Here is an 8,226-nt window from a genome sequence, read left to right as displayed (position 1 = left end):
AAGGGCTAATTAAAACACAAATTTCTGGGCATTACCTTTATAGGATCTTATTCAGTAGGTCTGAAGTGCCCCTGATAATTTGCATTTCTAACATATTCCTAGGTAATTCTGATATCGTTGGCCCAGGCACCATATTTGAGAAACACTGCCCTTCAGTGTTCACGATAAAGGATAGGGATGGGAGGTTTAGATTCAGATCATGACTTCTCCACACACAGATTGAATGTTGAGGGCAAGTAGTTAATGATGGATGTTCTTCTTTGCTATTACATCAATGCTCAACAAGAAGTAACTTCTTAAAAGTTAGCTGTAATGTGGAATCTGGCTAGTTCAGCTTGCAACTCAAACAATGGCACAAATATTTTTTTTTAGTTACTTATAAATATGCAGTGAAAGTTCTTTGTGTGTACTTTCCATTTCATCACAAAGAATTTTTAAAAGATATGCATTCAAGGGTTCAGATTTAATAAAATTAGTAATTCTTACTGCTCCATTAAGGTCATTCTGAAATGAAACTGGTAGCTTTTTACTGTGAGTATATGGCAGGGGCAAATATAGTGACTACTATTACAGTTTGGTATCACTGCCTTGAATCATGCTAAGGCCGGAGTTTTACTCACCATTGCTTTTGCACTATCAGTTCAACCACCCACAACAACAACAACAACAACAAAAAGGCAAATAATGTTTGAGTCTTATTACAAAATAGTTTTGACCTTACAACACTCCAAAAAGGTCCTTGGCCCACACTTCAAGAACTGCTGTCTTAATAGTATGTAAGTCTCAAGTTGTCATTACGACCAATCAGTGAAAGGAAATGTTTAAACTCTCCTTTTGCTGTATTTTTTGAAGAAAGAAAATATACTTTTTCATTATGTATTGCTTGCTATAAAATCATGAATCGTTACAAATGTTGTACTTAGGATTTTGATTTCATGTAGGACACAGAAATAGGTACTTTGTTTTCTTATACTTTCATCCAGGAAGTGGGTATAGTTTTGAGCAAAACAATTTAAATACTTAATGTTGAAGATTTAGGGCCAGGAACTTAATTTTCCCTCTATTCTCCAAGAAAGCGATGGGAATACAGAAATCAGAATAATACTCCCGAAGGATACAAAGATGAAACACATTAGGAGCTAGATTAAATTCCACAGCAGAAAGAAGTTTTCCATTATTCAGAACATGAATAAGCCACCTCTGGAGGTGCCAAGCCTCCCTTACTTGGAACATAATTTATCAGAACAAGATGACCACCTTCTAAGAATTCAGACAAATTTTTCACTGGGGGTCTACCGGAGTCAGTGTTCTTTAAGTTCATAATTTATATAAACATAATCTTTAATCATGTTATCTTTATACCTTAAGCAAAACATCATGGTATTTGAAAACATGTTATCAAAGTGTTGTACAATCTTTCTAACGTAGATTACAAGGCAACTACAAATATTTTCCTTATCGTTTATCATTATTCTCAGGATAGAGAATTTCAAACTCTTTTTCAAAATGGAAGTAAAAACTGAGTTATTCTGCAAAGCACCTTCATTTTTCCCAAACCCAGAATCCAAAAGAAAAAAGGAAAGATCTGTAATTTAAGTATTTATAGTAATTAATTTTATTTAAGTACCCTGGACAGCTGCTTAAGATACAGACCAAGTAAGAGAAGAGTAGTAACTCAACCTTTTGAAGTTTAATCACTACTTGTTATTAGTGACTCATAACCAAAGGCATATCTCAAAGAGATAAACTACTGAAGAATTGTTTAAAATAATCTTGTCCAAAAATTATATTCCAACCGTTAGGTATACATTTGGTGAAATTCCTAGAAGCAGCAGCTTCTTGCCTGACTTATTTAGAGACAACTTCTCAGTGTTTGTGTCTCAGGGGAATAAAGAATGGATGTGTATCAGAGATATGTTATCAGTGTAACTTTGCACAAAGCTAAGAGACTAATGTGATTGTTTTCATTTTACTTATTTTGACTGAGAAATAATCCCTCCTAAAAAGTGATCATTGTGTAAACTTGAATAAGATTCACTGAAAGTCATAACTTACTATATATGAGGGAAAACATCTAAACTGATTGTTCAAATTTCAAAGTTTTGCCAATCTTATTTTATTTTGTAGAGTGATACAAAATATTTCCACTTGGAAATGTCCTTATTGCCAAAGATCTTGGCTTATTATAATTTCCTCATTTTTAACTTTTATTGAAAAGAAATATTGATTGAACATTATAGGAGTAGAATACACTGTATACAAAAACAGTTCAGTTTTGTATAACAAAAACCCAAGTTAATAATTGGCTTACATAAGAGAGAAGTTTATTTCCTTCTCATGTAAATGTTTCAAAGTACTCTATACTATCATGCAGGGACCTTGGCTCCTTCTATCTTGTTGTTTCACCTTGGAAAAGGTGTCAGACTAATACAGATGAAGATGATCAGCTATCACATTTACATTGTAGGCAGCAGATAAAAGTACCAAGATTGAGAGAGATAAGGGCATGGGTCTTCGCCCTAAGAACATGTTTTAGAAATGCCTCTTGCTACCTTTACATCTCATCTAGCAAAACTTAGTCACTTGACCATGAATGGCTGCAAGATAAGCTGAGTAATGAAGAGTCCACCTTATAGTCATGTGGCCAGATAAAAATCAAGAATTCTACTATTGTAGAAGAAGGGGACAGTTAAAAAACCCACTTGAAATTAAGAGACAAAAATAAATTCACTTAATCTGAAACTAAAATATCAGAGGTAACTATTCATTAAAGTTAATGAGGATTAGTTTCCAACAATATTTGCTTAAAATATCATAGCCATATTTTGAAGTGCGCACCAACAAAGCTGATAAAGGTGCATTTATTTCTGATTGCCACTGAAGCTAGAGGGAAAGGGATATAGGAGTAAAATGTGATGACAAAACGTTTTCCTTTTGTTAAAAGGAAGACGTTGACCCATTTTTAAGAAGTCCAGGATAATGAGAAATCTTATATTGGAAGATATCATTTTCATTTGATTTATGACAGAAAATTAAACCAAGTAAATGTGCAGATATTGTTTATTCAACAGTAATGTGGTTAACTATTGTTCCTTTGGCTCATATTCAGAGTATGAGGAAGAGATGTCAAGGATCAAGATTACCCCATTGCTATATACTCTGTGAGATTTAGAAGGCACATGGATCTAGGGAGTTGCAGTCGCACCTTTTATTAAGGGAATGCCTGCAGGCAGTTTGAGAATGAAAGAACCTCCTAGTGGGGATCTCAGATGTCCTGTCATTTACAGTCTGGTTCTGCACAAAAACAAGATCCAACTATAGAATAACTTGCTCCTCCTAACCATTCTCTACCAAAGACTCACAACCTTCAACTTGAGCTTATTTTAAACTTTTATCTAAATTCCAGATTTCTTTTCAAGCACATTTCAATATTACACATACTGTAATTACCACTTGAAAGTTACAGAGAAACTCAGATATTGTAATAATGGTTTAGAAAGGCCTATATTCTGTAGTGTATGTTAGGGGTCAGGAGAGGAAAAACTTGAGTCAGAATGCCTGGATTTTAACCTGGCCAGGGGCTTGAGGCAAATTACTTCACCTCTCAGGGAAGAGTTTCTTTCAATTATTTCCCTTCATTGATGCATGATTTTATTTTTAAAAAAATATTCCTTGAGCACCTACTATAGGCCAAGTGTTCTTTTAAGCCATGGAGCTATAGCTGGATATAAAGCATAGTTGCTACTCACATGGAGTTCTTGCTATAGGTAAGAGGAGGAGATAATATTAAACAAATATCTGTAAAATTTGGAAAAGACAACTTCATAGGGTTGTTACAGGAGTGAAATAAGGTAAACAATATGAAGTGTTTAGCCCAGTGCCTGACATGCAAATACACTTCTATGCAGAAGCCACTATTGATGCTATTATGTGAATTTGGGAATAGTATGAATCAAAAATTTTAGTTTATAATAACAGTCTAAAATAACACGCCTACTCTGCATTGAAGGTGTTATTCCTATTTTCTAATTCTTACTTCAAAAAAAAAAATCTCCACTTCCTTCAATATCTAATGGATAATAATTCTACCTCCCTTCTCTTATTTCTCTGATTTTTCAGAGTAAAATTAATATTTCTTGATAATCTGCTGCTAGTCAAGCATTATGTTAGGCATTCTATGCATACTCTCTCTTTTAACCCTTATAACAATCCTATAAAGTGTTTACTATTAGCCCCATGTTTAGAAATAGAAAAATTTTATAAATTGCAACAGACTCTAGTAAATATTTGGGAAAACAAAAGAAAAATAAAGGCTACCAAAATAGATTATATTTTTAGTTGCCAGTTATTGTTTTACAATATGTATTTTCCACATGTATTTTCCTGTAAGAAACAAAAAATGTAATACTAACAATCAGATGGAGAAGATAAATGACAGTTTTTATATCTTAATAATTATTTGTGCTAAAATAAACCAGGAATTTTTTACTTTCCTTATGAAATTCATTCAGTTATGATATAAATGCTCATGACACTCGAGTTCGATTAAGAATGCTCCTAGAAATTTTACATTTTAAAAAAATATCCCATTGAGTCATGATAGCAATGGTATAAATTAATGGTTCTCAAAGTGTGGTCCCCAGACCATCATCATCATCATCATCATCATCAACATAAGAACTTGTTAGAGATGCAGTTCTCCACCCCTACCTATTGGTTAAACAACTCTAAGAATGGGGCCCAGAAACCTGAGTTTCACTGTGCCCTCCAGGTGATAGCATGAGCCTAAAGTTTGAGGACTACCAGCATGGATGATTAATGGTAAACAACAGACAATGTTACAGATAATTATAATACTATTTTTTCCTCTGAGGCAAGAGTCTCTCTCCTCCTTAGCCTAAAATAATTGCCACTGGTTTCTTCCTATGAAAAGAGAAAAGAGAAAACAAGACAATCCTTTAAAAACTCAAAATTTCAAAACATTTTCAAATGTTACCAATTTGGATGCTGCGCAGGTAGTAAAACTGGAGCAAGTATTTCAAAGGCAACCAAAGTTCAATTCCATTTCTAAATTCTTCTGCATCTAAAAGAGTAGGGAATATATTGCAAAGACTCAAGATCCGAAAAGTACAGAAAAGAAAACCATAAGAAAAAGTGAACACAGAGCCCTCACAAATGTGCTTTAGAGGCTAACTTTCCTACCTGGAGGGCCAGAAGGCAGGTCTTGTTCAATATGTAGGAGGCCAGAGAGCAGAATTGGTTTGTTAAAGCTGTCACTGAGATTAGAGCTTCCCGAAGCTCCTGTCCTAACATCAAGTCAATTTCTTGCTAAACTCTTTCTCATTTTAAATGGGAAAAAGATTAGACTGTTGAGTGCTTGGGGAAAAATATAAAACTGGCTGGTAGGCAAGCTTTCTTTCTTAAAAGCAAAATTCTCTCAGCCTTCTGAACTCAAAGATAGCTTAATAAAAGTTAAGGAAAAGACTGAGACCAGTAGGAAAAAAAAAAAAAATGGGAGGGTAAGTAAAAGGAAACAAGACCCCTCTCTTAAAATCAGTGAAAGAAAATATCTTCAAAGTTCTGACAGAGGTACAGTTGGGACAAAGGAAGAGACTAAGGAATAATTCAAAATAATATTTGGAGAATTTAACTTCAGAATAAGACGAGAAACACAAGACATAAGGATGCAAAACTATGCTTAACATTCAAAGTCACCATATTTCTCACATGTACATCCTTCTGTGGTAATTGAAGGCTCTTTTCACCATCTAATCAGAAACTTTTTTGACAGAGAGCAGTCACAAGATAAAACCAGAAAGGAGCAAGGAACACTAAATTTTATTTTCATACACATGTAAAAAGTAGTAAAGAAGGGACTCCTGAAGGTTAAATTATCACTCCAGTCTGTTCACCACAGAACTATGGCTTGCCCTGCACTTTTCAGAAATGAAGCTAAAGTGAAAGTAACTGAAGCGAAATTTCTGGTGTTGGCTCAAATGGGGCACTGGAGAACAATCTCCATGAACCACGCTGGAGGAAAGTTCAAGTGCTCTTGAAGCAGGTGGGCAATGTAGACTTTAGCCAAAATCAGAATTTCTACCAAGTTAGTTATTGTGACTGAGACATAAATGCTAAGGTAAAGACAGGACTGCAAGAGGTTTTAGGCTATGTGGGAGATGGGAAGTGGAGTAACACCTGTGAAAGATAAAGAGAGAGGAAGCAGGACTGGGCAAGGAAAGCCTTTATACCAAGGTATAAATCTGAGATCTGTGATAGGAAAGTAGAGAAAGCCGAATTGGGCAGGGAGAGTCTCAGACTGTGAAACATTGGGGATTGGATTGCATGTCAGAAGAATTCCACATTGGGAAGAAATGTTCAGGGCTTGGTGCTCCCACCCTTCTCAGTCTTTTTTTTTTTTTTTTTTGAGGACCACCAGGAAGGAATATGGCTTTGGTTTAAAGTTATGACATACTCCGAAGGCACCACTGCTGGAGGCTGTCAGCTGTCTGCATTCCACACAGCTGAATGTCAAGTTCTTTCCAGAAGGGAGATCCAAGTAGCCCTCCAGGATTCTAATGGGCCTTTCTTCCTAAGACAATGACAGCCCTTCTTGCAACTGGTATTCATCATTGCCCTTCTCTACTCTCCTCTATAAACTCTCCCTTTCCTCAGTCATCACCTCTACTGGTATATATTTCTCTGCTGCAGACAGATCGGACTTCTTTCAGAATGCCAGGCGCCTGCACTGAGATTCTCCAATTGGGTTTGCCAAAAACTCCCCTGCATCTTTTCTACCACAGACACCTTCAAAATCATAGAGCCCACCTCATCACATGGTCCACACAGTCTGCCCCCTGGTATTTGGGCAGAAGTAGTATTTCTAAGTATGGAATATATTGCCTCCAGAACTCATAGAAACTTTACTGATGTGACAGGCCCCTGAATCTTCATATAGTTGTTTCCTGTCCTCTGATGTGTCTTAACAAGGCTTTCAGTATGCTAGCCACTTCTTACTCAACCTGCCTGATCTGCATATTATCATTGATGCAATAGAAAAATGTGGTATTCCAAAGGGTAGTCAATGCTCTAGATCTCTTCGGACTATATTATGGTAGAATTTACATAGCACTGGGCAAAACTGTAAATGTATATTGTTGTCCACACCATGTGGTTGTAAACTGTTTCTGTTCTCAATTAGGATAGAAAGGAACAATCATATTTGCCAAATCAAAGGCTGCATCTTATGTCCTGAAGCCCTTGCCAAGGCGAAATTCTATATTCCAAAAGTATAACCCTAAATCAATGAATCTCCTTATCCAGGAGATTTATTTTTCTGGCCACCTTTGTCAAGCACCTTCAAAATCTAATCCCAAGGGTATTTGCCCAGCCTCTGCTGAACTCGCTAATTTTTGAGGCAAATTTAGGATTGTTTTGTTTTCTCTATTATCAAGCTCAGCATATCTCTAGCTGGGCTGTGCGGAGACTCGATCCTAGTTATCAACATGGCGGCCAGAAGTGGTGGAGGATCTTGCTTCAGACTGTTTGAGAAAGGTTTAGTCACTTTCAAGTAGAAGAGTCTCATTTATTTGTTTATTTTTTAGACAAGGCAACCCTTGGTTGACCTCACAGATTGCAAGGACCTTGTCAGTTTACAATGCCTTATTTTTTATTTTTTTACGCCTACAGCACCTGATCTTCCTAGGTGGTTTCCCATCCAAGTACTAACCAGGCCCGACCCTGCTTAGCTTCTGAGATCAGACGAGATTGGGCTTGTTCAGGATAGCATGGCCGTAGACTACAAGAGTCTTAATACAAACAAATGGTATAGAAAGGACTAGGTATGGAATAGAGGTATGTCATAAGGCATAATCCTCTTTAGTACAAGCCCAAGAAGAGTCATTTAGTATTAGAATTAAAAAAGACCTCACACATCATCTAGTTCCATCCAATGCCTTTAATAGACAGTCAGCAAAAGTTCAGTGACTCATCCAAGGTCACAGAGCCACTTAGTGGCAAATCACATTTTGTTACTAAGTCTACAGTTCCTAGGCCACAGTTATTTTCACTGTTATATCCCATGTCCCTTGAGAGAAGGGAGATTATACAATGTAATTCATAGAACTCACGGAAACAGAAAAAAATTAATTTATAAACAATAGGAATCAGCTAATGCTAATTTAGTATTTAATGCCAGTAATCCTGGATAATGTGACTATATTGAAAGTA

At 36.0% G+C, this 8,226-nt stretch overlaps 1 pseudogene; it reads right to left on the bottom strand.

Moving 5' to 3' along the window:
* Window positions 1–7,677: 7,677 nt before the first annotated feature.
* LOC112475581 lies at window positions 7,678–7,796 on the bottom strand (annotated as a pseudogene).
* Between the last annotated feature and the right edge of the window lie 430 nt (window positions 7,797–8,226).

The sequence above is a fragment of the Pteropus alecto genome, unplaced genomic scaffold (assembly GCF_000325575.1).
Source record: "Pteropus alecto unplaced genomic scaffold, ASM32557v1 scaffold171, whole genome shotgun sequence".
NCBI classification, from domain to species: Eukaryota; Metazoa; Chordata; class Mammalia; order Chiroptera; family Pteropodidae; genus Pteropus; species Pteropus alecto.
The sequence above is the reverse complement of the archived record's forward strand: the minus strand, read 5'-3'. Positions and strand labels throughout refer to the sequence as shown.